The sequence below is a fragment of the Cryptomeria japonica genome, chromosome 3, assembly GCF_030272615.1.
Source record: "Cryptomeria japonica chromosome 3, Sugi_1.0, whole genome shotgun sequence".
NCBI classification, from domain to species: Eukaryota; Viridiplantae; Streptophyta; class Pinopsida; order Cupressales; family Cupressaceae; genus Cryptomeria; species Cryptomeria japonica.
Genome location: NC_081407.1, coordinates 420,914,142 through 420,929,920, shown reverse-complemented (window position 1 = coordinate 420,929,920; position 15,779 = coordinate 420,914,142). Strand labels below are relative to the sequence as shown.

Here is a 15,779-nt window from a genome sequence, read left to right as displayed (position 1 = left end):
AGAATATGTGATTACGTTAAATACATGATTTCATGAAGTAGGAATGATTGCATGTAGATTCATGATATATTTCATATACATGAAAAGAGAAAGAATTAAAATCATTTTAAGTATGTGCATGTTTGCATAAGTGAATTTCTTTAAGGAAAGTGGTTTTCTTTTCCTTGTGTGTGTTTGGTTTATGTTTCTAGGAATGGGTGCTGAATATGGGTAAATAGAGGAGGACGGTCCTCTTTTTAGGACATTCTGATATTCAAAAGTACTTTGATCAAAGTCATGCATTCATTGAAATAAATGAACTAGCCTAGCAAATTTTAAATTCTATTTCTCTGCCATATTCTGATAATAGGACATTGCACTTCATTATTACAAATGAATGTAGATATATCAAATTGCACCAGGGTTTCCCTCCTACCTATTCTTTCCAGGTAGCTAGGCATTTCATGCAGGCTCCAGTATCTTTCATGTCATGAAAAATTCCAAGGGAGCATAAGCTTCGTGTTCAGGCAGAAGAGCACCTAAGCCAAGTTCTTGTCTCTCAAGCTAGCAGATGATTATTGGTGTCAATGGCGTTCAGAGACCTATTGACTATATTTTCTCATATCAATTCCTATATATATCTTTTGTATTGTAACTAATATGGTGTTGACTTGGACATAAGGCTTGAGATGCCCAATTTGTAACTATTATTTCTAATCATTTTCACATGCTTATACCTAGATTAAGCACTACTTCATTCTGATGTACTCGACAAAAAATATGAATATTGAGTTATTATCTTTAGTTTTTATATTATTGCATTTATTTATTTGTCAAATATAGTTTAAGGGGGAATAGAGTTATATATATATATATATATATATATATATATAGAGAGAGAGAGAGAGAGAGAGAGAGAGAGAGAGAGAGTTACACACACATATAACCATACCCAAGAACACTATACCCAACGAAAAAAATGGTGTACCAGCATACCAGAACCCTCTACCTATACCCAAACTAGCAACTCATATTTATACGGCCATATATTTATATATATAACCGTACCCAAACACACTATACCGAAGAAAAAAAATGTTGTACCAGCATACCAAACCCTCTACCTGTACCCAAACCAGCAACATAGATTAATTTCATCAAATCTATTTAAGCATCATAATCAAAGATGGAATACTTGGTGGGAATTACAATTTCAACAAGGTACAACACAAGTTGTCTATATTAATTTATGTAAAGTGACCTACCAACCCACAGTTTCTTGGTATTTTAAAACCTATAGCTACATTATGATTAAACTACATATATAAATAAAGGCATCTTTGTTGGAAATGTTGTCATTGATGCCAAAGATACAAAGACGAAGTTTGCTATCATTAATATCAAAGGAAGAATAAGGAGATTGTTGGAAGTTTGTCATTGATGACAAGGGGCTCTTCAAAGGTTACCTACAGTCAATAATTAAAGATTGGAAACAGTGATTAACATGGCAAAGATGAACAAAGTATGAAGCCTATCAATGACAGTGATTAAGATATACACCAATCAAACAACAATGGCAAAGGATAAAGAAAAACCTTGTTCAAACGATCAATTGAACAGCTAACTTGAAGGAGTTTTGACAAAGTCAAAATGATTGTTAGAACAGTGAGTTCCTTAACAACTGACTTCATTAATATGTGATCGGCAATCATATTAAGGAAGAGTTTGCTGATATATGACCGATCAGAGCAAACAACATAGTGCACTGATAAGGAAGAGTTTTATATAATATATCAAGGAAAGCTTTAAAAATAAAATAGTGTCTTGTTATTAGAACAAGCCAGCAAATCTAATGAAGAAGATAAAGACAGTTTATAATGGCAGCAGTTATGTTTTGATGTAATACTGTGAACAGCAATCATGATTAATATTAAGGCAGAAATTTAGATTACCAAAAGCAGCGATTTATTATCCTAAAAAGGCTGCAAACACAAAAGACAAAACACTTGAAAAAAAAGCAAATAAGACAAAATTAGAATGAGACAAAAAAAGGACAGGCACAAAAGTTGTACACTTAACAAAGCAGCAAAGCAGCAATTACACTTTATTAAAGGACACCTATTATTAATGTGCAACGATTAAGGGTGAATAATATAAGGTCAGTACATCATTTAAAAGGCAGCGATTCCATGTATACTTAAGGAGCAACAATTATATTTAAAAGCTATGATTATACAAAGGCCAGAATTAGTATAATGGCAGCAAAGGTTGCGATTAGTTCTTGAATTAAAAGTCACAACCTTGTTTGCCACATACGGGTAAACGATTAAACGCAGGAAGTAAATGCACAAAACATAATTGAAATATATTAAAGAGCCAGTTTCTGTATTAATTCAACAGTCCATGTACATCAAGTGCTTATAACATTACACCCAGATACGACTATCATGACGCCACTATGAAGGGAAGGTATGCAATATATAATACCCGAAGGGGTGCGACCAACCGTCGCGTCCAACTACCCTTCGGGACGACTAACTAACTGACTGCCATAACTCATTAGTACCGACGACAACATAAACATAATATGACAACATGACATAATGATTATTCCTGGCAACATCATCCCCCCCAAGAAAAGAAGTCGCCTCCGAACGACTTAATACAAAATAGAGATGACATTAAATAGAACCAAGGTAGAGAACTTTTTTCCTTGACATCACTGTCCTCCTGTGCCTAAACCAAACTTGTCTGCAAAACACGCTTTTTAGTCTCAGCCTCCACCAACTGCTACTCAAATGATACTATCTCCCTAGCCAATTTGTCCTCGATAGCCACCCGCGCTGCCCTCCCAGCATGTAATGGACACCCTAGAATGCCCAAAAACTAACCCCACTGCTGATAGGAATTTAGTCAAACAGTTTGCAGCCAACTCCTTATTCCTCCGTTTAATGTTTCAATGTTTTTTTTGTTTTTAAGTCTTTGCACAGGTATGAAACCACATAACATGAACTAAAAAGAATCTACAATAATAGGCAAGCTAGAAATTGAACTACTGCTGTTATAATATTATTTCCAGAATTAACAAAAATCAAATACATAGCAGGTTATTTTCAACTCACTAAATACTCCAGCATTTTGACATAATGTTCCAACCAAAATTTCTAATTCTGCTGCTACAGTAACATGAATAGTGCTGCATGAATAGTGCCAGGTGAATAGTGCCACGTGAATAGTGCCAGGTGAATAGTACCCACGTGAATAGTGCCGCGTGAATAGTGTCGCGTGAATAGTACCCACGTGAATAGTGTCGCGGCCTGTAGCTGGAAATGCAACCAAATAATGTTGCTGCTTGTAGCTGGAAAAACACCCAATCTGCCTATAAATGAAGCTGATAGCAAAGGATTCCAAAGGCCAAACCCCAAGGGAATGACGTCTAGAATGTCACAAGAGAGGATAGACGTCCTCTAATGCCAAGAACGGATCTGCAACTCACACACCAAATTCTTCTCATATTCCACATGCCCAATGAAGCCACAAAAGCTCCCTTTTATTCTTTCTCCAAGGGCGACCCAACTCACTCAAGCAATGTGGGATAAAACATGTTCAATATAAAACATATTAAAATATTCACTTATGTCTCCCTTGGTTGCCCCTTTGATTTACACATATCTCCATAAAATAAATATTAAAGTAACACTTTAATATTTTACAATTAAATTAAATGTTACTTTAATAAAACTTCAGGCATTAAAATATATTAGCAATCGGACTCCGAATAGCGTGAGTGATAGCTCGTCGGAAAGCTCTTGCCAAGGAGTATCAAATCCAATCACCAAAACTAGCCCCCGTTGTGTCCTACTGACTTACTAAAAATAGTAAGTATGCCTGAAACTAAGTAAATCAACTTCGTTTTGGCCCAAACTGGAAATGACTAGGCCAAAACACTCCAGGATCCCTTTAAACCCTTCGTTAGCCCTCGAGACCATGTAGAGCTAGGCTAACGCACATATACTTGGTCAATCTGCTAGAGTGGGGACATTACAATCCGCCCCCCTTGAAATTGCTTGTCCTCAAGCAATCTCAGTCCAGCCTGCTGTATCACCTGCTCATTCTCCCATGTAGCATCTTCCTCCGGCAGGTCTCTCCATCTGACCAAATACTCCTTCACTATCCTGTTTCTGAGTTTCCTCTCTCTGGTGTCCAGAATAGCCTCAGGTACTAACACGAGCTTCCCCTCCTCATCCAAAGGAGGTAAATCTGCAAAAGGTACTACACTCTGACCAATAGCTTTCTTAAGCCTAGACACATGAAATACATTGTGTACTCGACTGCCTCTGGAAGCTCAAGCTCATAGGCGACTTCGCCCACTCTGCGAATCACCCCGTAGGGACCATAAAATCTAGGCTTCAGTTTCTCTGCCCCGCTCCTCTTGAGAGATGACTGCCTATATGGTTGTAGCCTCAAGTATACCATATCCCCTACCTCGAAACTGCGCTCTACCCTGTGCTGATCAGCATACAACTTTTGTTGACTCTGAGCTTGCTGTATGTTCTCCTTGAGCACTCTCAGGATATCCTGACTATCCTGCAATAAGTCTTTGGCTTTGGGCACCCTGCTGTCCCCCAAAACCAGATCCATGAAGCTTGGTGCTTCATAACCATAAAGTGCCATGAAGGGTGTCATCCTGATGGACATATGATATGTAGTGTTGTAACAGTATTCTCCCATATGCAACCATCTAACCCAAGCCCTCTGCTGTGTAGTCACATAGTTCCTCAAATATCCCTCCACCCATTTATTCACAATCTCCGTCTGCCCATCTGTTTGCGGATGATAACTAATGTTGGGTGTAAGATCTGTGCCACACAACCTAAACAACTCTTGCCAGAAAATACTCATAAATTTACTATCCCGATCACTGACAATGAATCTAGGTAGCCCATGTAACCTGAATATCTCTCTGAAGAAAAGATCTGCCACCTGTGCTGCTGTGTAAGTGGACCGAATAGCAAAGAAGTGAGCGAACTTCGTTAAGCGGTCTACCACCACATAGATGCAATCCCTCCCTTGCACTTGTGGCAACCCAGTGATAAAGTCCATTGAAATACTTTCCCATTTCCTATCTGGGATGGGCAAGGACTGTAGTAAACCCGCAGGGAACGTGTGCTCTCCCTTATTCTGCTGGCAAACTGCACACTCCCTGACATACCTCTGAACATCATCCTTGAGCCCTCTCCATGAGAATCGCTCTCGGATCTGCCTATAGGTCTTGAAGACCCCCGGATGCCCAGCTGTAGGTGCATCATGAAATGCCCTAAGTATCGCTTCTCTCAACTGTGATGACGGAATCAAGTAAACTCTGTCCTGAAATCTGATCAATCCATCTATCACCTCATAGCGACCATCCTGCGTAGTACCTGAAATCAAACCAGACGCCCAAGTATCCCCGACATACTCTGCTATAATCTTATCCCTCCAATCTCCTGTAATCTCTGCAAGAGCACAAATGTGAGGTCTTCTAGATAAGGCATCAGCTACTACATTCCTCTTCCCTTTGACAAACTCAATGTCGAAGTCATAAGCCTGCAATTTAGTGACCCACTTCTGCTGTCTGTCATTCAAGTCTCGCTGGCTCATGAAATACTTTATGCTATTGTGATCCGTCTTGATCACAAACTTCCCTCCAACCAAGTAGGATCGGAATTTGGCCAAGGCATGCATGATGGCCAACATCTCACGATCATAAATAGAATAGCTCCTCTCCACACCTCGGAGCTTCCTACTCTCAAAAGCAATGGGGTGCTTCTCCTGCATCAATACTGCTCCAATCCCATCACCCGATGCATCACAATGAAGCTCAAAGGGCTTCGTGAAGTCTGGTAGAGCTAGAATTGGACACGAAGACATCACCTGCTTGAAATGCTCAAAACACCTTTGTGCTGCCTCTGTCCACATGAAGGCCCCCTTCTTAGTAAGATCTGTCAAGGGAGCAGCTGTCTGAGAAAACCCCTTAACAAATCTCCTATAAAAACCACATAAGCCAAAGAACCCCTTAAGCTGAGTAAGGTTCGTAGGTGTGGGCCAATCAACAATAGCTCTAATCTTTTCAGGATCCACCCGAACTCCCTTTGCACTGATAATATGACCAAGGTACAAAAGCTCTGTCATCCCGAACTCACACTTAGACTCCTTGGCATACAGGGACTCTCTCTCCAAAATAGATAGCACCTCCTCAAGATGCTGTAAATGCTCCCCCCATGTCTTGCTAAAGACCAAAATATCATCAAAGAAAATCAAAACGTATCTCCTCAATTGCCCCCTAAACACCTGGTTCATGCAACTCTGAAAAGTAGCAGGAGCATTGGTTAGCCCAAATGGCATAACCAGAAACTCAAAATGACCATAGTGACACCGAAAAGCAGTTTTCTCAATGTCCTCTGCCCTCATACCGATCTGATGATACCCTGATCTCAAATCTATCTTTGTGAAGACACATGCCCCATGTAGCTCATCTATTAGCTCATCTATCCGCGGAATGGGGTACCTATTCTTAATGGTTTTTTTGTTCAAGGCCCTGTAGTCAATGCACATGCGCATTGTTCCATCCTTCTTCTTAACCAAGACAACTGCAGAAGCAAAGGGGCTTTTGCTGGGCCTGATGTGCCCCATTTCCAACTCCTCCTTAATTGCCTTCTCTATCTCATCCTTATGTTTCTTAGGACGACGATAGGGAGTGATCATCACTGGTTTGGCTCCCTCCTCGAGCTCAATAACATGCTCTGCACCCCTGTCAGGAGGAACCCCGTGAGGAATATCACTGAATACCTTGGCATGCCTGTCAAGAATCTCCTGTATATCTGGTGGATGACTCTTCACCCGAGGCTCCGGTGAAGTTGGCATAACTAAGCACTTTGTTGCCCACTCTATGTCATTATGTCGAAAAAGTCTCTCCATTCTCTTCAAAGAGACTACCCTGCAACTCCCATCTGAAAGTCCCCTGAGAACAACAGTCCTACCCTCATGCTGAAACCTCATTTCCAACTTCGCTAGGTTGAAAGTGAACTCAACCAGCGATGCCATCCATGTCATACCGAGGATGACGTCGTAATCTCCCATGTCCACAACGTAGAAATCATCCTCCAACTCATAGCCATCTCCAAATCTAATGTGAAGATTTGAAACCTTCTGAGTACATAATAGCTTTTGGCCATTAGCCACCATGACCCTAAAACCATCATGCTCCTCTGTCTGTAAACCTCTCCTGGCTACCAACTGTGTATCTATAAAGTTATGTGTAGCCCCAGTGTCAATGAGAGATATCACTTTCTGCCCCTGGATAGTACCCCTAACCTTAAATGTGATTGCCTTTTGGGCCCCTGTCAAGCGTGCCAACGATCTATCATCCTTAGGAATGCTGCTCTCCTCTATCGTGTTACCCTCATCTGAATCGGAGTGCTGATCCTCCCCCTCTGACTCTGACTCCTCTGCTGAAAAATACTCCATTTGATTTGCCTTAGCCTTGAGAGGGCATTTATGAGATAAGTCCCAAGGCTCTCTACACTGGAAGCACAGTTTCTTCTTTCGAAGTTCATTCAAGGTTTCACTGTCTAGTCCTTTTGATCCTTCTTTGGATTTGTTATACTCTTTCTGAAATGGTTTTTTGTCTTTGTCCTTGCGGTAGGAAGAATCTGTTGAATGGTATTTTCCTTTGTATACCGAAGGGGCTAAATCTCGTGCCTTTTTAGTTGCTTCTGCTAAGGTGAGTGGATCATGTCCCTTCACCCAACCACGTAATGGATCAGCAAGCCCATCACAAAATAACACCACCAATCTCCTAGGGGAGATATCAGTAACAAGTACAGACAAATGCTAAAACTCGGCGATGTAAACATCCACTGAACCTGACTGTTTTAACTGTGCTAGCTCCTTGAAATGTAACTCGGGATCCCTAGTGTCAAATCTCTCAATCAATCTTTCTGTGAATTCCTCATAGGATGTAATCTGATTATGCCCCAGAGTCACCATGCCATGATGCCACCATTCATGCGCAACGCCGTCCAAATGCATAGCCGCATACTTGATAGCCTCATCCTCAGGCATAGGATTTAGCTGCAAGTATGTATCTACCTTCTGCACCCAAGCTCGTGTAGTCATCTTCCCTGAAGCATCATAATAAGGCAAGGAAAGTTTTCCAACTTTCTTCCTTAGCTCAAAATTCTGATTCCTCCCTCCTGCTCTAGGCATATGTCTCATCCTCAAGTCCATATAATCTCTGAGGGAAATATCTGCCTGAAACTCGAGTCCACTAGCCTCCCAGTCCCTCCTGAACTGACCCTGTAACTCAATAATCTGCGGTTCGTTCACTGGTTGAACCGGATCCCTAGGTGGAAAGGTGGGTAGAAGAGGTCTCGAGCTCGCTGTTCGAGCTAGGTGTGCAATGTGTCTAAAGTTATCCGCCTCAATCCCATTGTTGCCATGTCCATTATTACCATTAATGTTATTCTCAGGGCCATTGTTGTTGCCTCAGCCTCCATTATTATCATTGCCCCTATTGTTATCGTTTCCCCCATTGTTATTGTTTCCATTGTTGGCCTCACCTGGATTAATATTAACGCCCATCTGTCTAGCCATAAGCTGCAACATCATGTCCATTCGCCTATTCTGCTCCTGCTGCATACGCTACCCTTGCTCTAACGTACCCAGCAACTGTCTGAACATTACCTCCCCCTGATCTGGAACGATATTCCTCTCATCTCGATCACCCATACTGCTGTCCTGATCGAAGAATATTTCCTCTATGTCTGTATGACTGGATTCTATGTCCACCTGCACGGATGAACTAGACTGCTCACTCTGACTATCCGGATTTCTATTTTGTCTGGCCCTGGTATTGCGAAAATTATAATGCCCCTGTCGCATGCTCAATCATACATTCTGGACCTGTTTTATTTCTGCAATATGTTTTGGTGAAAGTTTCCCACAAGATGGCAGAATCTTTTGCTCTGATACCACTGTAATGGACACCCTAGAATGCCCAAAAACTAACCCCACTGCTGATAGGAATTTAGTCAAACAGTTTGCAGCCAACTCCTTATTCCTCCGTTTAATGTTTCAATGTTTTTTTTGTTTTTAAGTCTTTGCACAGGTATGAAACCACATAACATGAACTAAAAAGAATCTACAATAATAGGCAAGCTGGAAATTGAACTACTGTTGTTATAATATTATTTCCAGAATTAACAAAAATCAAATACATAGCAGGTTATTTTCAACTCACTAAATACTCCAGCATTTTGACATAATGTTCCAACCAAAATTTCTAATTCTGCTGCTACAGTAACATGAATAGTGCTGCATGAATAGTGCCAGGTGAATAGTGCCACGTGAATAGTGCCAGGTGAATAGTACCCACGTGAATAGTGCCGCGTGAATAGTACCCGCGTGAATAGTGTCGCGTGAATAGTACCCACGTGAATAGTGTCGCGGCCTGTAGCTGGAAATGCAACCAAATAATGTTGCTGCTTGTAGCTGGAAAAACACCCAATCTGCCTATAAATGAAGCTGATAGCAAAGGATTCCAAAGGCCAAACCCCAAGGGAATGACGTCTAGAATGTCACAAGAGAGGATAGACGTCCTCTAATGCCAAGAACGGATCTGCAACTCACACACCAAATTCTTCTCATATTCCACATGCCCAATGAAGCCACAAAAGCTCCCTTTTATTCTTTCTCCAAGGGCGACCCAACTCACTCAAGCAATGTGGGATAAAACATGTTCAATATAAAACATATTAAAATATTCACTTATGTCTCCCTTGGTTGCCCCTTTGATTTACACATATCTCCATAAAATAAATATTAAAGTAACACTTTAATATTTTACAATTAAATTAAATGTTACTTTAATAAAACTTCAGGCATTAAAATATATTAGCAATCGGACTCCGAATAGCGTGAGTGATAGCTCGTCGGAAAGCTCTTGCCAAGGAGTATCAAATCCAATCACCAAAAATAGCCCCCGTTGTGTCCTACTGACTTACTAAAAATAGTAAGTATGCCTGAAACTAAGTAAATCAACTTCGTTTTGGCCCAAACTGGAAATGACTAGGCCAAAACACTCCAGGATCCCTTTAAACCCTTCGTTAGCCCTCGAGACCATGTAGAGCTAGGCTAACGCACATATACTTGGTCAATCTGCTAGAGTGGGGCCATTACACAGCATCCAACTCCTGGGTTCGTTGAGCTAAGTCTCACGCTACTACTGCCTCCAACCTGGTGGTCAGCTCTTCCCGAGCCCTCTGTGCATCCACCAAGGTAACCTCACGTCCAGCCGAGACATACTCCAAGTTCCTCAAAGCGTACCATTCATGCCTGGAAGTGGCCACAACCTTCTGGCACAATGGCTAGGAGACGCCTCAAATCCTCCATCACACTCCCCAAAGGCTGATAACTGAACTGAATAACTCCCTAGTGTCGTACAACTGCACAGCCCTGCAATGCCTTCCCTCAAACTTTGTTTGTTCACAACCTCCAAATCCGTCTCCCTCTATGGCTTATGGCTTCCCCGCCAATGCTTAGCTTCAGGCTTCATTCTCACAGTACGGAACAACCACAACACTTACCGTGACTTCCCGAATGCGCTTCACCCAACTCCAAAAAGTCTGTTGTAGCTCAAAAATAAACTGGGGGTCTGGGGCAGCGCACATCATTTTTGTGATATTTTAAGATACCAACACCAATTTACAACCTTCAGAACCACACGGAAGCCCATGGCGCACATCATTTTTGTGATATTTTAAGATACCAAAAACCTTCTTCTCCACTCTAATTTTCCAGTGTCCTGGCTCCAGACTCCATCAAATGAGTTTCCAATCTGGTCGTCGTTTTTTTTTGTTTGTTTGTTTGTTTTTCCACTGTAATGTTCCCGATGGCACCCCGGCCATACAACCTCCCCGTACGATCAACAACAGCACTGACACCTCCAATCATACGGCCACCTTCCCGTGCGGTCAACACCCTCCTTACCGTACGGTCACCCCTCCATCGTACGGATCACACCGTACAGACAACATGACCAACCGTCCACACCGTACGGTCCTCCTTCCGCACGCCCAACGCAGTTCAACCGTACGGGGGTCCACCGTACAGTGGTATTCCACCGCAGGTGTCCTCCGTCGTCAGTGGTCTAACGTATGGTGGTTCCACCGCACGTGGTCTAACGTACGGTGGTTCCACCGCACGGTAGTCTCACCGCACGATAGTCTCACCGTACGGTGGTCTCACCGCGGTGGTTCCACCGTACGGTGGTCCCACCACCACTTTCAAAGATTTTTTTTTTTATTTTTTCTTAAATCCCTAATCTAGTCTTTGGCTCAGGTCCCATGCCTTTGGGATTGCCCTTTCTCGGTTTGCCTTGCCCAAGAGTCTCCCGCTTTGGTCCCGTGCCGATCGAGTCACCTGCCCGGCCTCTCAGGTCCCCTTCCATCCTCTCGGGTCCCCCTCCGGACTCTCGGGTGTCCTTCCAGCCTCTCAGGTCCCCTGCGCTTCTCGTGGTAGGGTTTCAATTTGGACCTGTTGATGGCAAGTCTATTTTCAATGGCCATCTGAAGACCTGGAACCATAAATTCTATAGGAACCACGGTCTCCTTCCCGTACATAAGAAGAAGAAGAATAATAAAGATTTTGAAGGCTGCGGCCTTCCACACAGAGTTCCAATCGTTGCCGACACGAATGATCTTGGGATTATCTACGTCACTGAAGTTTGGGGCGTCTCCCTTCCAATATTCTTTGTATTTCGGCAGGTACACCTCCTCTGTTGCTTGCTCTGGTTCCTCTACTTCGAGCCTGTAGCTCTGGAACATTTCGTAATCCTCCATCTGCCAGTGAAAGAGCCCGTTCAATGACCCCGTCTCATCCTCGGAGCACTCTCCTAGTTTGAGAATCCCTTCGTTGTTGGGCTCCCTGCAACCTCGTCCTTCGTCCCTCAGGTCGCCTTCTCCTTCACCCTCCGATTACGAAGATGGTGCCAGTTCCTCACTAACCAACTACGTCCCAAGGTCTATGATAAACTTCCTCCTCCATTCTCCATAGACAGTGTTCTTCTTCTAGTTGTGGGTGGCCTTGGCTGCCACCAGCCGCCCTCTCCCTAAGATCGCATCATACCCTTTTTTCTTTAGTGGGATTACCACGAAGTCCAGTATGAAGGGTTGCATCCCGATGGTAACTTGTTGGCCCATCAGTGTCCCGATGGGTTTGATTCCATGTTGATCTACTCCCAGCAAATTGAATGTAGATGGCCACAGCGTCGGCTTCCCCAGCTTCCGCCAGGTTTCTTCTGGAAGAACATTCACTCCTGATCCACCATCGACGATGGTATCAGTTAGAATGGTGCCAAGGATACCCATCTCCACAATGGTCGGGTTCATTCCAGTGTTAACTACCAGCAGCATGGGGTCTATTGCAGACCCCCCACGGACATCTGTGCGGTGGTTGGTATTGGTGCGTGGTTGGGAGAGATTATTCAACAACGCCGTTCGTAATTGAGGCATCGTCTGGAGGAGGTCGTGTACCTTCACAGGCACCTCCAGTTTTAAAATTTGATTTAGTATAGCCTCCTCCGCCTCCGGTCGGCTGGAAGTACCTGTCGTACCCTTCGCCTTTGCCCTTTCTCGTATCTCTTTCTCAATTTCTTCTTGTGCTTCCCGTACCCTTCGCTTCTCCGTCTCCGGGTCTGGGCACATTGCATGTCTGGCTTGGGCGCGGGTTACGGCCAGCACTTCCTCTTCTTTGGTTTCCTCGATATTAAGCACGTTGACGCTGGACCTCGAGCAGGGGGCGTCTTCGTGGTCTCCCGGTCCGCACCATTTGCACAAATATTGTGTGGCCTCTCCCTTCGGGCAGTCTCGAGCGAAGTGCCCCCACTGGTTGCACGCTCTACATTGTACCATCGATCGGCCTTTGGAGTCGTATTGGATCCGGTTCCTTGTATTGTTATTGTTGTTTCGTCCTCCCCACCGGTTATCTCGGTAGCCTCCCGATGTTGCATTGTTGTTCGCCTGGGAGCTGTCGATACCGCCGGATGTAGTTGGTTGTTCCTGCGTAAGCAATACTTGTTGGTTTCGTGTTTTTATGTTGTAGGGGCATTCCTTGGTGGTATGCCCCATCAACTGGCATCTATCACAATAGGCCTTCTTTTGGCAGGAGCCTTTCGTGTGGCCGTCCGTCTTACATTCCGTGCACCAAAGCTCCCCTTCGTCAGTCTTGCTCGAACCTCCCTTCATAACCTTCAGCTCTTTCATCATCCTCAGCATGTCCTTCTATAGGGCTTGCACCTTTTTGCCCAACTCGTCATCGCTGCTACTTCCCTCGGAAGAGTCATCATCCTCGGATGAGCTATCCTCCTCCTTTTTCTTCTTGGATGTCTTGGTCTCACTCTCGAGATCCATTGCTCTATTATATGCATCTTCGTACGAGGTTGGTGGAACAATTTTCATCTTCTTCCGGATGGAGTGTTTCAGTCCCTCCACAAACCATCTCTTTTTCAACCCATCCGCTGGTTGACTCTCCATTTTCCCCAATAGTTCCTTGAGCCGCCAACTATAGGCTCAGACAGTCTCGTTCTTGTTCTGCTTTGTGCCATAGATTTCGGCTACTATTTCATTGTCGTCTCTGAGGAGGCGGAACTCTATCCCGAACTCCTTCTTCAGGTCGGGCCATGTGCCGACTTTGGCCTTATCCATATCTGAGTACCAATCGATGGCCACTCCCCTTAAGGTTGCTGGAAATTGTGTTACCCATTCGTCCTGGTTGGTAACACCGTTCGCTGACCATATGGTTTCGCAAGTGCAGCAATGGCGGACAGGATCTTCCTTCCCGTTGCCGTTGAACTTCGACAGCTTCTACTTACTTGCCATCCCACCGCTAGGTCTCGCTCCTCTGGTGCCTTGTGTGCTTGTACCTGGTGATCCTCCGCCTCCGCCTGCTACACCTGACCCTCCACTCGTGGGTCCTCCAAAGAAGGTTGTTGACCCTGAACCGAACAAATTGCCTACTGTACGGTACCCTTGTGCTCCCTCGGCACCATCGATCGTACCGTCACCTTCGATCGTCTCCCTTCAGTTGTCCTCCGAAATGGACAAGTTCTTTAGTAGGTCTCTGGTAGCGTCAATCAGGTTTAGACTTCGCCTTGTTTGTTCCACCAACTCTTCACAACTTCTTACCCTACGGTGGTATTCTGGCGAACTATAGAGTTCTCCTTCGGCACCCTCAGTGACTCCTAGGTTCCCTTCAGGCAACCCTACGACAATGTAGAGAGTGTAATTCTCTCCGTCTATCTCTGCCTCTGCAACCTCCGTGACACCTCCTAGGTTCCCTTCGAGCAACCCCTCGGCTGGTCGTCCCTCGGCAAGCTGCCTTAGCCTACGCCTTCGTTCTATTTGTTGTGTGAGATTCAATGCTCTTTGTGCCACTTCCCATTCGTCACTTTGTATCTTTTTATTTTTGTTCTTATTTAGTATATTTGGCATAAATCACTTCTGTACATAGCAAGCACACACCATTTACACAAAAAAAAACCTTTTTTTTTTTTTTTTTTGCCTTTCGGCCACCACAATTTATATCAACAGTGTGTCCGGATTATTACAGGATTCAATTTCCCCTTCACCTCTTGCCATCACGCTCTGCGTCCCACAACGATTGTTCCATTTGCGCGTCATCGGCCTCTGGGATAATCTCACTGACAGGTAGGCCCATCGTGTCCTTACGCCATCCGCTCCTTCCTTTCCTGAGTATGTCTAGGCAACGGCGCTAAATGTTTGCCACATACGGGTAAACGATTAAACGCAGGAAGTAAATGCACAGAACATAATTGAAATATATTAAAGAACCAGTTTCTGTATTAATTCAACAGTCCACGTACATCAAGTGCTTATAACATTACACCCAGATACGACTATCATGACGCCACTATGAAGGGAAGGTATGCAATATATAATACCCGAAGGGGTGCGACCAACCGTCGCGTCCAACTGCCCTTCGAGACGCCTAACTAACTGACTACCGTAACTCATTAGTACCGACGACAACATAAACATAATATGACAACATGACATAATGATTATTCCCAGCAACAAACCTTTCTAATGGATATCACTCTTTCAAAAAGGATGCCTCTCTTCATGAAGGCAGGAGGATATAAAGTGAAATAAGAAAAGTATGGAGATGTGTGTGGAATAAGAAGAAGTGTGGAAGATAAAAAGAGTTATTTTATATAAACCAACAGATTTATAGTGCCGTACATGAAATGGTATGGTGTGTGAAGCATTTGAAATAAAAAAGATATATCGAAAGGAAGTGAGTCAAATATCCATTAAGGGAATGAAAAGGATATTGATGTAATTAGATTTTAAGATATATCAATGAAGAATATATAAGATCTTCCAAAGATTATATGTGTGTGAGTATTGAAGATGTAAAGAAGTATATGCAGAAATTGAAGAGGTATAAATGCAAAAATTAAAAGGAGTTTATAGCAGGTTTGTGAGAGGATTTCATGCAGAGATAAAGAGGACTTTGTAGCAAGCATCATGAAGCATATTAAAGAAAGCTTTGTGAGAAATAGTATGACAGATTTATAAAAGTTTCATGAGAGAATGTGATCAATTGTGTGGCCAATTTGTTGTCACCATAATAGCAGTTTGAAGAAGGGAACTTGTGGAGAAAAGACTGTCCATCATCCGTGGAGGAAGCAACATTGATAAGGTGGAAATTTGAATGAGGGGTTGGAGCCTCTAGTGGGT

The 15,779-nt window shown here is 43.5% G+C and overlaps 1 protein-coding gene across 2 annotated transcripts in view; it reads right to left on the bottom strand.

Moving 5' to 3' along the window:
- The window catches only part of LOC131070450 (uncharacterized), a 250,978-nt gene that overhangs the window by 129,753 nt on the left and 105,446 nt on the right, over positions 1 to 15,779 (bottom strand). The gene's annotated exons all lie outside the window — the stretch shown is intronic.